The sequence below is a fragment of the Boleophthalmus pectinirostris genome, unplaced genomic scaffold (genome assembly GCF_026225935.1).
Source record: "Boleophthalmus pectinirostris isolate CB_2022bp ecotype Guang Dong unplaced genomic scaffold, ASM2622593v1 HiC_scaffold_17, whole genome shotgun sequence".
NCBI lineage: Eukaryota > Metazoa > Chordata > Actinopteri > Gobiiformes > Gobiidae > Boleophthalmus > Boleophthalmus pectinirostris.
In genome coordinates this window covers 3,320,591-3,341,971 of record NW_026571115.1, presented here as the reverse complement: position 1 = coordinate 3,341,971, position 21,381 = coordinate 3,320,591, and the positions used below count along the sequence as shown (strand labels likewise).

The 21,381-nt window shown below is 42.3% G+C and overlaps 8 non-coding genes across 8 annotated transcripts; 3 read left to right on the top strand and 5 right to left on the bottom strand.

The window, feature by feature from the left end:
* Positions 1 to 566: 566 nt before the first annotated feature.
* trnak-cuu (transfer RNA lysine (anticodon CUU)) lies at positions 567 to 639 on the bottom strand. Its single transcript has one exon. It is a non-coding gene; the product is annotated as a tRNA-Lys (tRNA).
* Positions 640 to 1,237: 598 nt separating this feature from the next.
* Positions 1,238 to 1,310, bottom strand: trnaf-gaa (transfer RNA phenylalanine (anticodon GAA)). The gene has a single exon. It is a non-coding gene; the product is annotated as a tRNA-Phe (tRNA).
* A 134-nt stretch (positions 1,311 to 1,444) lies between these two features.
* trnaw-cca (transfer RNA tryptophan (anticodon CCA)) lies at positions 1,445 to 1,516 on the bottom strand. The gene has a single exon. It is a non-coding gene; the product is annotated as a tRNA-Trp (tRNA).
* A 140-nt stretch (positions 1,517 to 1,656) lies between these two features.
* trnas-uga (transfer RNA serine (anticodon UGA)) lies at positions 1,657 to 1,738 on the top strand. Its single transcript has one exon. It is a non-coding gene; the product is annotated as a tRNA-Ser (tRNA).
* Positions 1,739 to 2,640: 902 nt separating this feature from the next.
* trnag-ucc (transfer RNA glycine (anticodon UCC)) lies at positions 2,641 to 2,712 on the top strand. The gene has a single exon. It is a non-coding gene; the product is annotated as a tRNA-Gly (tRNA).
* A 217-nt stretch (positions 2,713 to 2,929) lies between these two features.
* Positions 2,930 to 3,002, bottom strand: trnak-uuu (transfer RNA lysine (anticodon UUU)). The gene has a single exon. It is a non-coding gene; the product is annotated as a tRNA-Lys (tRNA).
* Positions 3,003 to 4,435: 1,433 nt separating this feature from the next.
* trnaf-gaa (transfer RNA phenylalanine (anticodon GAA)) lies at positions 4,436 to 4,508 on the bottom strand. Its single transcript has one exon. It is a non-coding gene; the product is annotated as a tRNA-Phe (tRNA).
* A 593-nt stretch (positions 4,509 to 5,101) lies between these two features.
* Positions 5,102 to 5,183, top strand: trnas-aga (transfer RNA serine (anticodon AGA)). The gene has a single exon. It is a non-coding gene; the product is annotated as a tRNA-Ser (tRNA).
* The last annotated feature ends 16,198 nt before the right edge of the window (positions 5,184 to 21,381 follow it).

Sequence of the window (21,381 nt, the reverse complement as noted above, 5' to 3'; positions counted from 1 at the left end):
TGAATTCATTGCTTCCAAAACGTAACTCTTCATAGCTAGTGAACATGAACATATACAGCTCTTAATGTAATCTAATAGGACAGCTGACTGTTAGAGGCTAGCACAGTCTCTATTGTTTTGCTGCACAACATTTACAAAGTATGTATTTCGGCATGGTTTTCTGAAATCATTGTGTATGACATGGTTCTTTGAATCTCAAAGCAACCACTGATACTCAGTCTGGTTGCTTAAAGTCTGGTGTTCTACTGTCTGAACTAACATGCTAACATGCCTGACGTTTGCTTTTATCCACTCATTATTTAGGTCTGGTTTAAGGCCACTTGCTTTGCAACCATTCATCTTATAAATACAATTTAGGTTTCTTTGAAAAGTAGCTGTGGTCTGTTCTTGTATCATAAAGGTTTGGCTTGTATGAATGTTTCATGTTTGTAATCATTTAAGAGACACTTGAGAAGTTTTTTGTCACGCTAGAAGACTTCATTCCTCGTTCCATGGTTTGTTATGACCTAACTCCAGTGATTTTTTTTTTTTCAACTGCTCTTGTTCCCTTGCTATAAATATAGAATCACCTGAACAGGGACTTGAACCCTGGACCATCAGATTAAGAGTCTGATGCTCTACCAACTGAGCTATCCAGGCTGTTTATCGTCAGTAGTCTTGTTCTTGGTAATCTAGAATTGCCTGAACAGGGACTTGAACCAGGAACCTTCAGATTAAAAGGTAGACACAGTTGTGTAAATGCTGAATGGCAACATCCAGCCCAAGCACTGGAAGTCTCAAAGCAATCACTGATACCCAATTTTGTTGATTAAAGTCTGGTGTTCCACCGTCTGAGCTAACCAGGCTCACATGCCTGAAGTTTGCTTGTATCCACTCATTATTTAGGTCTGGTTTATGGCTTTGCAACCATTCATCTTATAAATACAATTTGGGTTTCTTTGAAAAATAGCTGTGGTCTCTTCTTGTATCATAAAAGCTTCGCTTTATGAATGTTTCATGTTTGTAATCATTTCAGATGCAATTGAGAAGTTTCTTGCCATGCTAGAAGACTTCATTCCAAGTTCCACGGTTTATTGCCTATATGCAGTAGTTATTTCCAACTGTTCTTGTTCCCTTGTTATAAATATAGAACTGCCTGAACAGGGACTTGAAACACAGACCTTCAGTTTAAAAGGTCGGTGCAGTTGTGTAAATCCTGAATGGCAACATGAAGCTGAAGCACAGAAAATAACACATTTGCCGAAACCCGGGATTGAACCAGGGACCTTTAGATCTTCAGTCTAACGCTCTCCCAACTGAGCTATTTCGGCATGGTTTTCTGAAAACATAGCTAGTGCACATATACAACTCTTTACATAATCTAATAGGACATCTGCCTGTCAGAGGCTAGCACAACCTCTACTGTTCTGCTGCACAACATTGACAAAGTAATCAAGAAAGCTAATGACCCTGACGTGATTTGAACACACAACCTTCTGATCTGGAGTCAGACGCGCTACCGTTGCGCCACAGAGCCTAAGGTTAGCTGCTGTAGTGCCAGTGACATCACATTTCATTCCAGTGGAACATCCATGTGTGAAGACAAAGAAGTCTCTGATGTAGCTGTGTTATCACTATGCCAGAGGGTTGTCAGATCCCTTCGGCGTTGACAGTATTGTTGTTGTGGCCGAGAGGTTAAGGCGACGGATTTGAAATCCGTTGGGGTCTGCCCGCGCAGGTTCGAATCCTGCCAGCAACGGCATCTCCAGCTCGATTATGTGGCGCAAGCCACGTTGACAGTAAGGTATTGTTTCTGGGATTTTTTTTGTCGTTTTTTTTATTTTTATTTTTGACAGTTACGTGTTTGCGAGTTGTTGTGGCCGAGTGGTTAAGGCGATGGACAGGTTTGAATCCTGCCAACAACGAGGGGGCTTCTATTATGCTTTCTATTATGCATAAAGACAGTGTCTTCTAACACAGGTCGACAGGGAGAGGGAATTCCAATGTTTGAGACAGTATCTCGAAGGAGCTTATCCAGGGTGGCTGCTGAAAAGCCTACATCAGGGCAGAATGCTGCAAAGTCTACCTTGGTTCAGTTTGGCATCAGAGAGCAAACTGGCAGTGGTGGGATTTGAACCCATGCCCCCGAAGAGACTGGAGCCTTAATCCAGAACATCGTTCTCTAATTATTTGCTTGGGACAGTCGAAACAGAGATGACCGCCACAGTTCCCCTCAACATAGTGCGCATCATCTCTGTACTTCATTAGGAAAGTGACCAATAGTTCAAAGCCTGAATTTCCCATATGGTCTAGCGGTTAGGATTCCTGGTTCTCAACCAGGCGGCCTGGGTTCAGCTCCTGGAATGGGAATTACTAGCTTTTGGGATCAACAGTAGTGCCTTATATGCACTCAGTCATTCTGTCTTACTACTGCTAGCTATCTGTGATTTTGATATGATTTTGTCTGTAGGGAGTCACCATATCATTTCACTGACTTTCAACACCACTATGAGAGGACACTGTGATGTCACTGTGTGATGTCACCTCCACCTTGTGATGGTGGTATAGTGGATAGCATAGCAGCCTTTGAGGCCCTTTGAGGAGACTGTGATGTCCGCGTGAATGGAAGGTGATGTCACTGTGTGATATGCTGCTCATCTTGCGATGGTGGTATAGTGGTTAGCATAGCTGCCTTCCAAGCAGTTGACCCGGGTTCGATTCCCGGCCATCGCAATCTTTGGTTGTGAATCATGGTGACCTGGGTTTCTTCGAAAAGTAGCAGTAGTCTGTTCATGTATCAGAAAAGTCTGGCTTTATCAATGTTCGTAATGATTTACGAAGCAATTGAGAAGTATGTTGTCATGCTAGAAGACTTCATTCCTAGCTCCATGGTTTGTTATTACCTACATCCAGTGAATATTTCCAACTATTCTTGTTATAAATATAGAATCACCTGAACAGGGACTTGAACCCTGGACCCTCAGATTAAAAGTCTGATGCTCTACCGACTGAGCTACCCAGGCTCTTTTGCTTTTGAAGTCTTGTTCTTGGTAATATAGAATCGCTTGAACAGGGACTTGAACCACAGACCTTCAGATTAAAAGGTAGACGCAGTTGTGTACTCCTTGGTTATCCTGGCTGTGTGCTTCGGGTCACTGTCATGCTGGAAGACCCAGCCTCAACCCATCTTCAATGCTCTAACTGGGGGAAGGAGGTTGTTCCCCAAAATCATGGCCCCGGTCATCCTCTCCTTAATACAGTGCAGTCGCCCTGTCCCAAAACACCCCCAAAACATGATGCTACTACCGCCGTGCTTCACAGTAGGGATGGTGTTCTTGGGATGGTACTCGTCATTCTTCTTCCTCCAAACACGGTTAGTGGAATTATGACCAAAAAGTTCTATTTTGGTCTCATCTGACCACATGACTCCTCTGGATCATCCAAATGGTCACTGGCAAACTTAAGACGGGCCTTGACGTGTGCTGGTTTAAGCAGGGGAACCTTCCGTGCCATGCATGTTTTCAAACCATGACGTCTTAGTGTATTACCAACAGTAACCTTGGAAACGGTGGTCCCAGCTCTTTTCAGGTCATTGACCAGCTCCTCCCGTGTAGTTCTGGGTTGATTCCTCACCTTCCTTAGGATCACTGAGACCCCACGAGGTGAGATCTTGCATGGAGCCCCAGTCCGAGGGAGACTGGCAGTCATGTTTAGCTTCTTCCATTTTCTAATGATTGCTCCAACAGTGGACCTTTTTTCACCAAGCTGCTTGGCAATTTCCCCGTAGCCCTTTCCAGCCTTGTGGAGGTGTACAATTTTGTCTCTGGTGTCTTTGGACAGCTCTTTGGTCTTGGCCATGTTAGTAGTTGGAGTCTTACTGATTGTATGGGGTGGACAGGTGTCTTTTTTGCAGCTATCGACCTCAAGCAGGAGCATCTGGTTTAGGATAACAAATGGAGTGGAGATGGACTTTTTAAAGGCAGACTAATAGGTCTTTGAGGGTCAGAATTCTAGCTGATAGACAGGTGTTTAAATACTTATTTGCAGCTGCATCATACAAATAAATAGTTAAAAAAAAGCATACAATGTGATTTCTAGATTGTTCTTTTTAGATTATGTTTCTCACAGTGGACATGCACTTACGATGAAAATTTCAGACCCCTTCATGATTTCTAAGTGGAAGAACTTGCAAAATAGCAGGGTGTTCAAATACTTATTTTACTCACTGTAAATATAGAGTAAGTTGAACAGGGACTTCAACCCTGGACTCCCAGGTTAAAAGTCTGATGTTCTACCGACTGAGCTACCCAGGCTCTCTTTCTTTCATAGTCTTGTTTGTGTAAATCTAGAATCGCCTGAACAGGGACTTGTACCATGGACCTTCAGATTAAAAGGGCACCGCAGTTGTGTAAATCTTACCGGCAAGATGCAGCCCAAGGACAGCAAACACCATGTCTGCCAAAACCCGGGATTGAACCAGGGTCCTTTAGATCTTCAGTCTAACGCTCTCCCAACTGAGCTATTTCGGCATGGATTTCTAAAATCATTGTGTAAGGCATGGTTCTTTGAATAAAGTCTCAAAGCAATCACTGATACCCAATTTTGTTGCTTAAAGTCGGGCGTTCTACCATCTGAGCTAACCATGCTAACATGCCTGAAGTTTGCTTTTATCCACTCATTATTTAGGTCTGGTTTATGGCCACTTGCTTTGCAACCATTCAACTTATAAATACAATTTGGGTTACTTTGAAAAGTAGCTGTGGTCTGTTCTTGTATCATAAAAGTTTGGCTTTATGAATGTTTCATGTTTGTAATCATTTAAGAAACAAGTGAGACGTTTCTTGTCATGCTGGAAGACTTCATTCCTAGTTCTATGGTTTGTTATGACCTACATCCAGTGATTTTTTTTCCAACTGCTCTTGTTCCCTTCTTACACAGTGAGGAAAATAAGTATTGAAATCCTTTGGGGTCCGCCCGTGCAGGTTCGAATCCTGCCAGCAACGGGATATCCATCTTAAATTGGGGAATGTGGCGCAAGCCACGTTGACATATTGTTTCTAAGGGGTTTTGTTGTTTGTTTTTTTTTTTTGTTTTTTTTTTTTTGACTGTGATCATTTCCTGAGTTGTTGTGGCCGAGTGGTTAAGGCGATGGACTAGAAATCCATTGGGGTTTCCCCGCGCAGGTTCGAATCCTGCCAACAACGAAAAGCTTTCTATTATGCATATTTGGCCGTACCCTCCACCGAATGGACTGTATTTTTTATTCCTAACAAACTTCTAACAGTTCCTCACAAAGTCCTACCAAAATCCTAACAGTCCTAACAAAGTCCTACCAAAATCCTACCAGTTCTAACAAAGCCCCTAACAAAGTCCGAACAGTTCGTAACAAACTCCTAACAGTTCCTTACAAAGTCCTAACCCGTCCTAACAATGGGGGCAAAAGAGCCAATCAGATGCTTTGGCGCGCCTGCGTCTCCGAGGGGCAAAAGAGCCAATGGGAGCAGTGAGCCTCTCACGGTGAAGGAGCCAATCAGCGTCCGTCTCCACTTAGCAGGTTGGTTAGACACTGTACAGAAAAACATTTAAAAACTTCATTCTGAGCTCACGCACTTTATTCATCAGCGACGATCGCATCGTATCATTACAAGTACAATTACCCAAAATGTTTTAGATTAGTGTATTTAAATTGTATTCGTTTGTGACTTGTGATTTTGTAATAACGAGCGAGTAGCAACGTGACAAAAGTTACTGGTATTTTGACGTTTTGAAATTGTTGGGAGTAATGTGTTATAAAAGTTACTGTAATGTGTAGCTTTTTGCTGTATCGCAGTAATGTAACGCAGTAATCAGCCGCGGTGAAACGCCATTGTTGCAGTTCCAAATGTCAGGATGGGCCCGGAGAGGCGCCCGCGTTCACCAATCACGCTTTGCGGTCACTCTGTTCCACGGACTCTCTTGTCCAAGACTAGTCCTGGTTTAGTCTTGATTTAGTCCTGGTTCAGTTCTGGTTTAGTCCTGGTACAGTTCTGGTTTAGTCCTGGTTCAGTTCTGGTTCAGTTCTGGTTTAGACCTGGTTCAGTCCTGATTTAGCCCTCATTTAGTCCTGGTTCAGTTCTGGTTTAGACCTGGTTTAGTCCTGGTTCAGGTCTCGTTTAGACCTTTCAGTTTAGTTTAGTCCTGGTTAGTTCTGGTTTAGTCCTGGTTCAGGTCTCGTTTAGACCTGGTTCAGTCCTTATTCAGCCCTGGTTTAATCCTGGTTCAGTTCTGGTTTAGTCCTGGTTCAGGTCTCGTTTAGACCTGGTTCAGTCCTGATTTAGCCCTAGTTTAGTCCTGGTTCAGTTCTGGTTTAGTCCTGGTTCAGGTCTCGTTTAGACCTGGTTCAGTCCTGATTTAGCAATGGTTTAGTCCTGGTTCAGTTCTGGTTTAGTCCTGGTTCAGTTCTGGTTTAGTCCTGGTTCAGGTCTCGTTTAGACCTGGTTCAGTCCTGATTTAGCCCTGGTTTAGTCCTGGTTCAGTTCTGGTTTAGACCTGGTTTAGTCCTGGTTCAGTTCTGGTTTAGACCTGGTTTAGTCCTGGTTCAGTTCTGGTTTAGACCTGGTTCTTTTGTTGAGAGTAACTTAAAGTGCTGTAATAGTAATGTAATGCCTTACATTTTAAATGCAGTAATATTGTAATGTAACTAATTACTTTGAATGACAGTAATAAGTAATAAATAACACATTACAGTTTTAAAGTAACTTGCCCAACAGTGATGATTAGAGTGTTTTGTGAGTCAAAGTCTGAAAAAAATCAAACTTTTATTTGTATACATTCGGCGTGTAGGTCTCCAGTAGATAACAGACACTAGTTTAAGAGTTCAACCTGAGGTCACATCATTTACCAGCAGAGAATACAACACCAGAAGGAGGGCTATTTATTTTAATAAGTTCAGGCATTATTCAATGAAAAGCTTAGATGTCTAAATATTGTCTTCTCTCATCCTCTTTCACAGACATGCCAAAGAGCCAAAAGCCAAATGCACACTGGGCCTGGTGTTATGTCCCTCTACGCCCAGGGAAAATACAAATTTTCAAGTGGCCAGAGACCTGGGAGCAGACGTTGGAGGGCAGTGCTTCAGAGGATCCAGAGTTGTCCTCTGACTCCTTTGGTGTTCGGCCAAACTGTCAGAAAGGTCGACATTTTTGGCAAAACAATCCCCTGCCAATGTGGTTACCATGAGGTAAATTACCCCTCCCCCCCAACACACACATACACACACACACACACACACACACACACACACACACCCTACATTCAGCACTGCTCTCACACACAGCACATTATCCTGTCTTTAATGTTTAGTCAGTTTCTCATGGATCATTGTCTGTTGGTTCTGCATGATTCTGTGATTCATTGACTTGTTTTGATGCAAATTCTTTTTTTTTTTTTTTTTTTTTTTCTACTCAGGAAAGCAGGCACAGGCACTACCAGATCCACAGGCTGCACAGGAGAACAGCAGCACACCAAGGGCCAGTGCAGCATCTGGAAGTGAGGAAGGTTCAGTTCCTGCTGCCATGACGTGCGGTGTTTGTGCTGAGAAAGTTCCAGTGGACCAGTTCTCACAGCACCTATTGGACTACCACACCCAGGAGCAGTGTGAACATTGTGGTGTGAAGGCCCAGGGAACAATGGGATTAACACACCACCTTGAAAGATGTCATGCTGTGAAATCACTCACAGGTGACGTTCCAAAATTGTCACCTCCGGCCCCTTCAGCCTCCTCCAACCCCTCTACTGCCCAGGCCCAGGAAATAACAGAAACACCAAGCATCCGCCCCCAAGATGCTCCTGCTCCAGCCTCCCTCCCCACCAAGGACAAGACACCTGTCATTTGCCACCAAAATGCTCCTGCCCCTCCAACTCCGACAGTTCCTGAGATGGCACCAGCAAGTCAGAGTCGCCACCGACTACTTCTTCCTGCCTCTGCCTCTGCTCCTCCAGCAGCAACACCAGGGCTCCTGGTGCATTTGTCCTGTCCAGAGTTAAGCCGGGCTAGGTTTTTACCCAAGCCGTTCCTCAGGGTCATCCGGCCAGGTGACCAGGAGAGGATTGCCCACGTCCTGTATGAAGTGAATGGGCAGCTGAGACAGGACATCCGGGAAAACTGGCACCACCCCTCAAGCCCAGTGAGATCTGCATCACCTTCAGGTCCTCATGACTATTTTCAACAGAGGATGTTTCTTTGGGCTCCGATGCGCATGTGGGGAATTCCGCTGAAATGCACCCAGTGCAACCGAAAGATGCACCACTCTGGGATATACCCTAAAGTCAGAGAGGTCAAAGATGTGGCATCCAAATATTATTTGATTGGAGGTGATTACCCAAGGTGCAGCAAGTGCAAGCAACCTGTCTGTCCTTGGAGTTGTGACATTTTAAACCGTCAAAGTGCAACAAATTCCATGCTGTGTTGACAACACATCTGGCACTGGACAGGAAATGTGTGACACTTCTGCGTCCGAGAACAGCAGGGAATAGCTCCAGTTACCTGCAGCAGGCTTTTCAGGGAGCGCACAGTGAGGAGTGGGCTCGGAGGTCTTGTGACTATTTCACAGAATGTAAAATGCACAAGAAATCCTGCCTCAGCCAGACCCAGACTGTTTATGTGCCACCACCGCCCTTCCGTCGCCTGCCCCTGGCCCAGTGGTTTGAGACAGTTCATGCCAATGATGTTGTTGGTCACCTGGACAAGCTCAAAGGTGTCATCACCTCAACATTTGGCCGAATTATCAAGCTTGACTCCACTAAAAAGGTAAATGTACAACTTTATAAGCCCTTTTTTTTCTTTTTGAGTTGGCTAAGAATACATGTGTTTATGAGGTATGTACTTTGTTATAATATAGGTCACCAAAAAACTGGCTGGAGGGATTGAGGACACAGCAACATGGATGACCAATATTGGGAATGAGCATGGTCAAGTTCTCAACTCTGTCCTTACAACCGGTGAGGGAGCTGGCCTGGATGACCTGTGCCAAGGCATCGTGAAACGGTACAGAGATGCTGGTGAGCCACAGCCAGACGCCATCTACGTGGACAGAGACTGTTGCAGCGACAGAGGTGGGTTACCTGTGCTTTGTGTTGTGATGTTTTTGCCAGCAGATTAAGGCAGTTAGTTAGTTAGTTATTTACTTTATTTTTCTTTGATCATCATATTACAATGATTTAACACAGAAATTATGCAAAGCACCAAAGTTATTCTACAGACTGTAGGGGTTTAGGCTGAAGTTTTAACACTTCTTTTGTCTAACCCTAACCCTATTAACATATAGAATAGGATACAAGATGGCAGAACTATTTACAGAAAAAAAGAAAAAAAAAAAAAATCTTTTAAGAGTGCAGGAAAGAATACATACTTAGTTCTTTTGGTATACACACATACACAATACACATCAGTGTTCATACACACACACAGATTCATGTACATGTTAGTATTCATGCCTATTGGTATATAAATACATGTAAACAGACACTTTTTATAATTGATGGTTATAGATCTGTAAGATCCATAAGGTATGTTTTTTTATTGTTTATTTATGTAGGAGTGAGTCCCGTTCTGCAGTGGTTTCGGCCTTGGACGTGTACTGTGCGGTTGGATGTGTTCCATTTCATGAGGCGGTTCACAAACGGTCTCACCACAGAACACCATCCACTGTATGGCACATTCTGCTCCAAACTGTCCAGCAGCATCTTTGAGTGGGACAAGCAGGACGTCTGTCCCTTAAAGGAGGCCAAGCGGGCAGAACTGAAAAAGAAGCACCATGGGCGTGAAACAACCGATGCTCAGGTGTTGGCAACCATCAACACGAGGGAGTTAGCGAGGCACTGCCGCAGGAGAACCCGGGGGGTAGAGGAGACCCGTGCCCCCATCAAATGTCTCCTTGACTCCATGTGGCAGCTGGTGGATGGCACTGGACTGCACCTCATTAACCATGAGAGCATGTCTCGAGTGTGGGAGGTGCAGCAGAAACACCTTGCTTGCATCCAGGATCCACCAGGGGTGCAGCTGTACACCAACACTGGCTCAGGGCTGGAGAAAGGGGACAAGACACTGGATGTCCTAAGATGCGGTAGAGGGTCTTCCTCTCTTGAGAGTTTCCACAAGCACCAGTGTGCATTCATTCCAGGCAAGTTTTAATCCTACATATAGAACATTTTGTATTGGATGCTATGTGTCATATTGTTATAATGTTGCCATGTGCAGAAATCAGTGATCCTGTTTTTTGTCTTATCAGGGTGGTGCACTGCATACTCAAATGTATATGCTTGAGTGTGAATCGAGGTGGAACATCAACCGCTCAGCACAAGCACTTGCCATGACTGAAACATCCGGGACAAAAATATATGACATACGGTTGCTGTCAAGTGTGAATGTGCTGAGCAACAGAGTGTTGGGAAGACCGCTCATTCCTGAGTTTATCCCCCCCGGGAAACCTACTGGTAAGAAAGAAGACTGCTGTTGGTGATAACTAAATATAAGCTGTGACCTGGAAATTAAAAAAAAAAATCTTTTTTTCTCCCCTAATTATTGCAGGAGAGCGCATTGCTGTGGAGTACCTTCTGGCACAGTCCAACAGAGATCTCCTGAGTCAGCAGGCTGAAATCCTTCCAGAGGTCTTGGATGAAAACCCGGAAGACGAATGTGCGGATGTGACTGTGCCACACATCACGGACATTATGTTTCAAGTAATGCGATCAAAAGTTTGATCATTCAACAGAAAATATGGAAAAAATAATTTTAAATACCCATTTGTGGACAGCGATGACTCAGTGATGGAGCTCTTACAAGGCCAAGTTGAGGAGAGTGACGCGTCTGCTGGGCCCATTGAATCCCCAGTTGAGGAGAGTGACGCCACTGCGAGGACCATCCAAACCCCTTTTGAGGACACTGGGCCTGTCACCCCAGCTCTGGTACAGTGGATAAATATCTTATTTTGTAATCTAATTTAATCTGATCTACACTCATCTAATTACCATTGGGAATGTCATTTTATTTATATATTTTTTATTTATATTTATGGTTTTATTGTTTATTTTGTTGTGGCAGGTCACAAGTTCTGATTCCAGAGGCATTCCTGGATGGGAGGCAGTTGATGCTTTGGCAGGGTACCTGGTTGGGCTGAACCTATCAATAACCTCTCTCTCGAATACTGAGGTGGCAGAGATTTTGAGGCTGTACAGCTGCTTGAACATCTTCGACCAGACCCCCACCCGATACACCCTCAAAAGTAAAAAAACAACTTTGTCAGGACCTTGGAGAGCATCAAGGAAGCGCAGTGGCTCTGCTCCAGGCCAGCAAGCTGCTGAAAGGTATCTATCTACATCTCATACAGTTGTAATTGTTCAGCGTCTGTATTAGTGTGTTTGAGTGAATATGTCAACAGGCATATATTGTGTGAACTATGTGACATGGTCATCTTTTTGCAGATTGTACATGGTTCATGGCCAGGCTGCGCACAGACCAGATCATAACCGAGTTTCAGAGTGTGTGGCTCTGAAACTGTACAAGGAGTTCAGGGAGGCCAGAAATAGGCCAAAGGACAATAAGGGCAAGACTTTTCCCATTCCACAGTCGATTGTCATGGCTTACAGTCATATCAAGCAGCTGGTTGAGGACAGCAGAGACATTATGGACAAGACTGACCTGGAGCCTGGTGTTAGTGAACATCAACAACATCATGGTGTCCTCCTGGTAAGTTCATCCTTAATATCTTTAAGATTTTTCAGTTGACATCACAGCATTCTATAGGACAATATTAACTAATACAGATGGAGGGCAGCTAAAATTTCAATTGTTACAATCCAAAATTATGTTGCAATACAGTGAGATTGAAGGTTTAGTCAGTAATTGAAAATACCAGGTTCACCATTTATGAATTTAACTTTTGGATATTTCATGGTAAAGTACAGTGTGATCAATAGGGAAATCTGTCATTTGCCCTCATCTTAGAGTATGACATCATCACATTCTAGAATCTGAAAACCTCCAATTGGTGGTTATCAGATTTTAGAATGTGATGATGTCATACTCCCAGATTGGGGGCAGGAGACAGGTTTTCATATATATATATATTGTACATTGCCATTAAATATAGAAAAAGTACACTCATAAATGTTGAGCTGATCATTTTTAGTGACTAGACCCAAGAACTGACTGTATTACAACAAAAATCTGCAATCTAACTATATTCACTTTAGCTGCCTCCCATCTGCATTAAATCATATTGTCCTATAGAATGTTATGATGTCATCTGAAACCCAGCAATACTTGAACACAGTTCTAAAAAACATGTTGAAATAAATCGTATTATTGTGTGTGTGCTTGTGTTTTTTTGTTTTTCTTTCTCTTCAGGCTGCATGATCGGCAAAAAAGAACTGAGCGGGATTCGCTCCTTCAGGGCACACATCTTCCTGGACAGATCACTGTAGCTGAGGAATCGCTCCCTGAACCCCTTACCTTACCATCGCGGCCGGTTCAGCGTGGGCACAGTCCTCTGGTGTTTCAGGAGCCAAAGAGCCTCGAGGGTTTGGCAATGATATGACAGCGTCGCAGTGCCAGAGCACCAGCGCCAGAGAGAATCAGCCTCAAGCATGATGGTGCTGAGATCCTTCCCACAGCTGTATGCAGGAACAGTCCTCAGTCTATCAGCTGCCCCCAGCACATCACCAGAGCTGGCCCTCTTTCCATCCGCAAGCCATGGACCACACCCTGGCTGGTTCTCTAACCCTCACCAGTTACCCCCAGCATACCCTCAGAGTTGGTTCTCCTCCCAACAGGCACCCTCAGCACCCCCAGCTCACCCTCAAGGCTCAACGGCTTACCTGGCCCCCCCAGCACATTCCTACGGTTGGCCCTCCCAGCAACCCTCCACATGCAGAAAACATAACTAGTGACTAGCTAGGGACTGAGCTATCCAGGCTCTTTTTTTCTCTACTGTTTTTCTGCACAACATTGACAAAGTAATCAAGAAAGCTAATGACCCTGACATGATTTGAACACACAACCTTCTGATCTGGAGTCAGACGCACTACACAGCGCCACAGAGTCTAAGGTTAGCTGCTGTAGTGCCAGTGACATCACATTTCATTCCAGTGGAACATCCATGTGTGAAGACACAGAAGTGTCTGATGTGGCTGTGTTGTCACTATGTCAGAGGGTTGTCAGATCCCTTCGGTGTCGACCACATTGTCTCCAAAAAGAGGCTTAGTGTTAAAGATGTTAAGAAGTGGACAAGAGCCTTTATACTGCCAGTTACTTGAATAGTTTGAATTAGAATTTTAAAACATTTTGGAAAAAATGTTTGTGATTCAGTTAAAAGGCTGAATTAAATTGAAATAATATTTTTATTGTTTGAGAATACTCACAATTAGATTTCATTGTACTTTTTCCATGTGTGTTATTGTTTGAATATGTAAACATATACATATATGTCAGCACCTGAATGGCCTGGAGCTGAGAGAAATAATTGTAACCATCAAGTTAAATAAACAAATTGTCCTCATTTCTAAGGAGGAAGATACATATCAAAGCCCTAATAATACTAACTGTTCCCTGTAAGAGGCCCAGGTCGACTATAGAAAGAGACTGAGAGAGAGTGCAAGTCCACCGTGTCCAGGTACTTACGCAGCCATTTCAAAGAGACAAAAGTAACAATTTATCTCACACTGTGACACTTTAAATTCAACTATCAAATCTGAAAGGATTAAAGGAACAGCAAGTAAGTTTGTGGCCAAAACTGATACTGCAATCCCGTATGAAATACTGCAGAGCACAGTCTCCCCTCTCCCAGACAAGAGGTCCCCAGCTACGTGTCCGAAATCAGAGGTGGAGGTGGAGCAACAGGCCAAAACACAGAATATACACATAACGACAACAGCGACATAAGATGAGGGCTGCAATTTCTATGGGAAAGGGAATATTCAGGCTGGATTCCTGTGGTCGATGATAAAAGTCCTTGAAACGATCATGACTCTTTAATGTCTGGCGATATATCGGGGCCATTTTATAATTAATTTACCATTATTTCTTACACACTGTTCCTTTAAATGATATTAAGAAATTATTATTACAATTACAACATTATTGGCAGCAGTTCTTTTTATTTTATTATTTTTTTTCTCTCTCTTTTCAATATAAAAGTAAAAATCTTTAAGACAATGTTTGTACCATAAACAATATTTACATATGTATAAGTGTAATTATTTTCTTGAAAAATGTATTAAAAAAATAATTGCAAAAAATAAATAAATAAAAAAAATAAATTAATAATAATAATAATAATAATAATAATAATAAATATTGGCAGCAGTTTTATAACAAGCCAATAATGTAATAACAAACCAATAATACAATAACTCATTATATTATTGACATCAGGTTATTACGTTATTGAGTTAGACATTTTATTATATTATTGCCTTTATTACATTAAAATTATTACATTAAACGCAGTTATTACATTATTGGCTCCTACAGGATGTCTTGTTAATCGCTATATAAATGGAAGGTTTAAAAAAAAGGTAACACTTTATAATAACTACACCTTATTTAGCCTTAATAAAGCATGAACAAAGACTTAATTAATAATGAACAAAGATTTAATTAATAATGATTCACGCTTAGTAAATGCTTAATAAAGCATAATTAGTCTTCACTTTAGAAAAGCTCTCAAAAAGACTTAACTAACAGATAACAGCTGCCTGAATGATCATTGTATTGTATTATTAGTAAATCATTCTCTCGTAGCTTACGAATGATTAATAAATGCTCAAATGGTTAGTTCATGAGTAATTAAGTATGAAATAATTATGAGTAACTATTTACAGCACAGGAAAATTAAGTGCAAATGCTAATTAAAGGGATAGTTCGGGATTTTTGACATAAATCTGTATGTCATCCCCGTGAGCAGTGTCGTGCATCAACACTGACTTAGCCCGACATCGTCCGGTGAGCCCAGATACTGGCCGTTTTCGGTGTTGACGAGTCCGGCAAGTTGGCTGGGGACAGTATAATAAAATGTTTTTCTTCTCAAAACAACATGTGTTCAAAAGAGTGATACATCTGCATCACAAAACCATCGTCGCCTAAAAAGTCAGACCTCATAATCGCTTGGCACTATTTTCTTTCTGTTCGTATCACTGCGCGCTGCCGCCAGGTGACAGCCGCGCCTGGTTCACTTTGTTTACTGCTCGGAATGTTAGTGACAACATGTCTGACTGTATGACACCGACAATAAAGACTTTGCCTTTACCACAAAACCAAGGGGAGATCTTTATGAACCCGAATATACTGATGCTGAATTTCACCAGATGGAGTTAGAACGAGCAGAGAGAGAAGAGAGACAGAGAAGTGGTACAAGTTGAAGCTGGAGCCGTGAGAGACCGAGTGACACTCACCATCACGTCATTTATAAACTCATATACAGTGAACATAGAGCCTCCACTGTGACTGAAGCATGGACGACTAACAGAAACATGAAATCATCCACACGCAGTGTTGGGGAGTAACAGATTACATGTACTGGACTTACATAATCAGAGTACAAATTATGAGTAAATGTATTCAGTTACAGTTACTGTTTCAATGAGTGGTAATTGGATTACAGTTACTTTGTTAAAATAAATGGATTACACAGAGGCATATTCCTGTTTTCATATTTTGAGCTGTCCTCCCCCCCCCCCCCCCCCTTTTTTTTTTTTTGGTAATTCCACTCATTGCTGGAAACTAAACCAGGTCTAAACTAGATCTAAACCAGGTCTAAACCAGAACTAAACTAGATCTAAACCAGGTCTAAACCAAAACTAAACTAGATCTAAACCAGGTCTAAAAAAGGATCTAACAGGGTTTAACAGGACTAAATCCTGCTGTGTGGACGTGTCTCTTCCTCTTCCATCAATAATATTTTTTAATTTGGTTCAGTAAAGAAGTTCTGGGCTTTTTATTTTCTTTTAGCAACAAAACTTCTTATGTTACGATTTCTTAGTCTTTGCTTCTCTACAGCAAATCAAGTAATCCAAAGTATTCATATTACGTTACTAGTAACTTGATGGATTACGTTACAATCTACATTTTGGGGTATGTAATCTGTAATCTGTAGGGGAATACATTTTAAAAGTCACCTTCCCAACACTGTCCACACATCCACGTAGCTGCTGCCAACAGTGTACGAGACATTTACAATAGTAAAAACAGTCGACTTACAAAGTTCCGTTTTGTAGAAGTTTCACTGGTGATATGACACTGAGTGATTTACTGCACACAGAGTTACAGCTGATTCTTGAGTCTGTTCTCTTGTAAACACAGCGGCACTTCTTCGTTCTTACCTGGTTTGGTTTCCACGTTGAAGCCAAAGGCAAGAAGCCAAAGTTTCCTCAGCACAAAGTCCATGACAGGAAAACGGTGAAATGTGTGTGGAGATTCAGCCAGATTTTTATTGTTACAGCCTGGAGAATCAAGAATTCGCTCCATTTTTTAGATATATTCTTCTGTATCTTATACAAGCTCATATACTTATGTCTCTAGCTCTCATGTTAGCTCTCTCACATCGCAGTGGTCTGCGCATGTAAACACTGACAAACAACTGCAGAAAGTGATGGATTCGTGAACGGCTGTCACCTGGCGGCAGCGCGCAGTGATACGAACGGAAAGAAAATAGTGCCAAGTGATAATGAGGTCTGACTTTTTAGGCGACGATGGTTTTGTGATGCAAATGTTTCACTCTTTTGAACACAGATTGTTTTGAGAAGAAAAACGCTTTATTATACTGTCCCCAGTCAACTTGCCGGACGACTTTCTTCAGCACCAAAACTGGCCAGGATCTCGGTTCACCGGACGCTGTCGGGGGTAAATCAGTGTTGATGCACGACACTGCTCACGGGGACGACACACAGATTTATGTCAAAAATCCCGAACTATCCCTTTAAGGTAGTAATTATGTAGTTACTATGTGTGAATCATTATTAATTAAGTCTTTGTTCATTATTAATTAAGCCTTTGTTCATGCTTTATTAAGGCTAAATAAGGTGTAGTTATTATACAGTGTTACCAAAAAAAAAAAAAGTAAGGGAAAGCGAGAGAGAGGAGGATGAGTTTACCAAAAGATGTATTCACAAACGGCGGAGGAGCAGACAGCGGCTGCAGGGCCCTGATCAAAAAACAAACCCGGAGAAAAGTTTATGCAGGTGTGTTTTTGTGGTCAGTCGTCGGTCGTCGGTCGTCGGTCGGGCTGTTGTTCAAAACGAGGAGATGGAAAATAGAAAGTCAGATATTGAAATCAGGAGTGTAAACAGCAGCAGGTCGGAGGTGGGCTTTAAGATGGAGAACATGGACAATTATGAAAAAGTCAAGGCACAAGTCTGGACTATGTTTCAGTATTTTTATATTGGTTCTTGTTTTTTTTTTTTTCCCCTGTTTTCTTTACACTGATCTTTCTCTCTAATCTTGTTTCCTCGTCACTTTTAACGCACAAATACAAATTCAAAAAAGTTTATTGTCAATGCAGGTCATTGCCGGTCGTCAATCTCTAGAGATGGACAGAGAGAAGAAGAGGGAGAGGAAGAGGGAGAAGGGGGAAAATAGAGGGAAAGGGAGAGACAGAGAGCGAGATCGATGAATGGAGAAAGGGAAAGAGAGAGGGAGAGAGAGAAAATGAGAGGGAGAGAAAGAGGGGTTGATGGATGGATAGACAAAAAGAGAGTTAGAGAGAAAGAGAGAGGTATCGGAAGCGAGAAGGAGAGGAAGAGGGAGAGGCAGAGAGTGAGATTGATGGATGGAGAGAGAGAAAGAAAGGCAGAGAAAAAGAGAGGGAGAGGAAGAGAGACAGAGAGAGAGTGAGAGGAAGAGAGAGAGACAGAGTGAGATCTATGAATGGAGAGACAGGGAGAGAAAAAAGGAGAGGGTGAAAGAGAAAAGGAGAGGGAGAGAAAAGAAGAGAGAGGGTGAAAGAGAGAAAGAGAAAAGGAGAGGGAGAGAAAGAGGGAGAGACAGCGAGATTGATGGATGGAGAGAGGGAAAGAGAGGGGGAGAGAAAAAGAGATGTATAGGAAGCGAGAGGGAGAGGAAGAAGGAGAGACAGAGACAGAGATCGATGGATGGACAGAGAGAAAAAAAGAGGTATAGGAAGCGAGAGGGAGAGACAGAGAGCGAGATTGATGGATGGAGAGAGAGAGGGAGAGAGAAAAAAGGAGAGGAAGAGGGAGAGACTGAGAGTGAGATCGATGGATAGAGAGAGAGAAAGAGAGAACAAGAGAGAGAAAATGAGAGGGAGAGAAAGAGAAAGAGGCAGTGAGATTGATGGATGGAGAGAGAGAAAGAGAGAAAGAAAGGGAGAGAAAGAGAGAAGGAAGAGAGGAGGAGGGAGTGTGAGAGGAAGAGGGAGAGACAGAGAGATTGATGGATGGAGAGAGGGAAACAGAGGGAGAGAGAAAGAAAGGGAGAGAGAGAGAGTGAGAGGAAGAGGGAGACAGAGCGAGATCTATGAATGGAGAGAGAGAGGGAGAGCGAGAAAAGGAGAGGAAGAGAGAAAGAAAGGGAGAGAAAGAGAGGGAGAGGAAGAGAAAGAGAGAGGGAGAGGAAGAGAGAAGGAAGGAGTGTGAGAGGAAGAGGGAGAGACAGAGCGAGATCTATGAATGGAGAGAGAGGGAGAGAAAAGGAGAGGGAGAGAAAGAGGGAGAGACATCGAGATTGATGAATGGAGAGAGGGAAAGAGAGGGAGAGAGAAAGAGAGGTATAGGAAGTGAGAGAGAGAAGGAGAGACAGAGTGAGATCGATGGATGGAGAGAGAGAAAGAGAAAAAAAGAAAGGGACAGAAAGAGAGAGGGAGAGGAAGAGAGACGGAGTGTGAGAGGAAGAGGGAGAGACAGAGTGAGGTCGAGAGCGGTAGAGAGAGAAAGAGAGAGCTGTTTAACACACAAACCCTGCATATTTAGAGCGACTCTCAACACCTTGGTCCACCTTGTGATGTCATGTAGTAATACAGGAAGTGCTCCACTGTGTTTTTAAACTTCACACATCTTCACTAAAATCATTTGGATCATTTCAGCCCTGGAATTGCCAAACTCTACTCAACTAAACGTAAAAGGAGCTATTTACTGGAATACGAACATTTAATGACATCACAAGGTGGAACAGAGCATTTTGAGCTTTTGAGATGTAAACAGACTCATAATAAAGAGTTACTCAAACATGTGAATGAAACAAAACACAACTCCAGGTCTGTTTTTGAGGAGGGAACATTAGAACAAGGTTGATGCTCACAAGAGTCAAATTTGTGTAAAATATAGAACCTTTCCAATACTGTGAGTGTAACTGTTGTCTGTTACTCACAGTTTCTTCACGTTAACAGACGGTACAGCGGCGGCACGTGGGCAGTGTGGGGGTCAGATTTGTCTCGTGGATTATTCAGTTTTTTCATTAACCCGGGGATGACCACAATTAACTCGATGTCAAATGTAGATCCAAAAAGCAGGGCTGGAGTGACAGAGAAAATAAGAAATGAAAGATAAAATACAGTACAGTTAAAACACATTTAAATTAAATAAAACAAATATCAGTCTGTTACGTCCCCTTTGCTAGGGGAGAAAGGGAAGTAACAAAAAAAAACAAAACAGGATGTTAAAGGTTTAACTAAAAATTGTGCATTTATTATTTACAGTGTAAGGGAAGACAAAAAAAAAAACAAAAAACTGGCAATTGAGGTGAAAAATAAATAAGATTTAAACAGAATAATCTAATAAACTAAAGAGCCCTAACTAAATGCAATGTACCAAATCTAACTCAAGGTTTACTGCGAACAAAAAAGGTGTCTCAACGAAGTAAACGAGGCAACAGCAATATATATATAACAATATAACAAACTGAGACAACCCACCATCAAACGAAAGTGGCGAGCTGCCGCAGTGATCCAGCCGCCTCGAGCAGGCGGAAGATGGTCCCTTTTCAATCCCGCGCTATCACAAGTGGCATCCGCGGATTGGTGGAAGCGCAGGGATGAAGGGCCAATCACTGATGAGCTGCGATGCCAGCCTCCGTCCCGCGTCGGGTACTCCCGTCAGGTACTCCCGCGCATCCGGGTCCAGGGCTCGCAGACCAGGAGCATCATGCACAGACAAAAGCAATTACAGAAGAAAGGGAGTACTTTAAAACAAAAACAAAAGGGAGTACTTTAAAAAATATCACAGGGCCGGGGCCCGTAACACAGTCAAAAATGTGAACTTAACTGCACAATTCATGTATTACAAATTCTATATAGAGTTATTATCATTTAGTTTATATACAGTCTTATTTTATTTTTCTGGACCCAGTCTTTGAGTTTATTCTTGTGAAAATTGTTTCCCAAATCCATGCAACTCCTCTGTGTTTTTAAAGTTCACATCAGACTTCACAGAGCTATATGAAGAAACTGAACTTAAAGGGCTCATCTCATGTAAAATAACTCTTTTCACATTGTATCTTCTGCACATAAACAAGCACAATTTGGGTTTTGGAACATCCATTACACAATAGTTCTGAAATCTCACTGATTTCATGGAGACAGTCACAGACCAGGAACTATGAAAGTCCGACTATTGCTCCTCCCCCCGCCCGTCCTGAGAAAACACAGGCTCCGCCCTCCAAACGTGACGTAGACTCGGAGTGAGCCGCCCTTCCTCCGCCCATCTCAGGGAGGGAGGGGGAGACAGACGTGCACCCTGATAGTGGTAGGAATAAACTTTTATTCATCATGGTGATACATTATTCATTATAATATATGTTCTTAGAATGTACACAATATGTATACTCTTAGTCAACTTTCTATGTATGGTACATAATAAGTATGTATAACGCAATTTCTGCTGATGGAGGAAATGTGCCTGTGTTTTATATTTAGAGAATATAAACCTGGATATGTGTGTCTTTTGTTTTGTTTTGTGTGTGTATGTGTATATGCCTGTATATGTATATATAACATATATACTATAATATGTGTATATTGATATGTGTGTTTATGTAGATGCTGTATATATGTAGTATATATGTATATGTGTGTATTCTGTAAAGGTATTTATGTGTATGTATGTGTTTTCTGTTGATGCCCATCAATAGGAAGTTTAAGGGTGTGGGGAGTGTGGGGTTTAAAAGGGTCAAAAAATGCTGGATTATATATAACTACAAATAATAACACTTGAATAAAAATTTGATCACAAAAAAATCATGGAGATACAGCGTGTTCAGCCGCATGTATTGGACCCAGAATTGGACGAGGACTTTGAGGAGCACAAAGCTCAAGCACCGTGTCCACATCAACTGAACATTACTGATTGGTAAAGTATTAATAAACACTAGTAGATTAACTTATTATATCGTGTTCACTGCAGTTAGAACAATGAGCT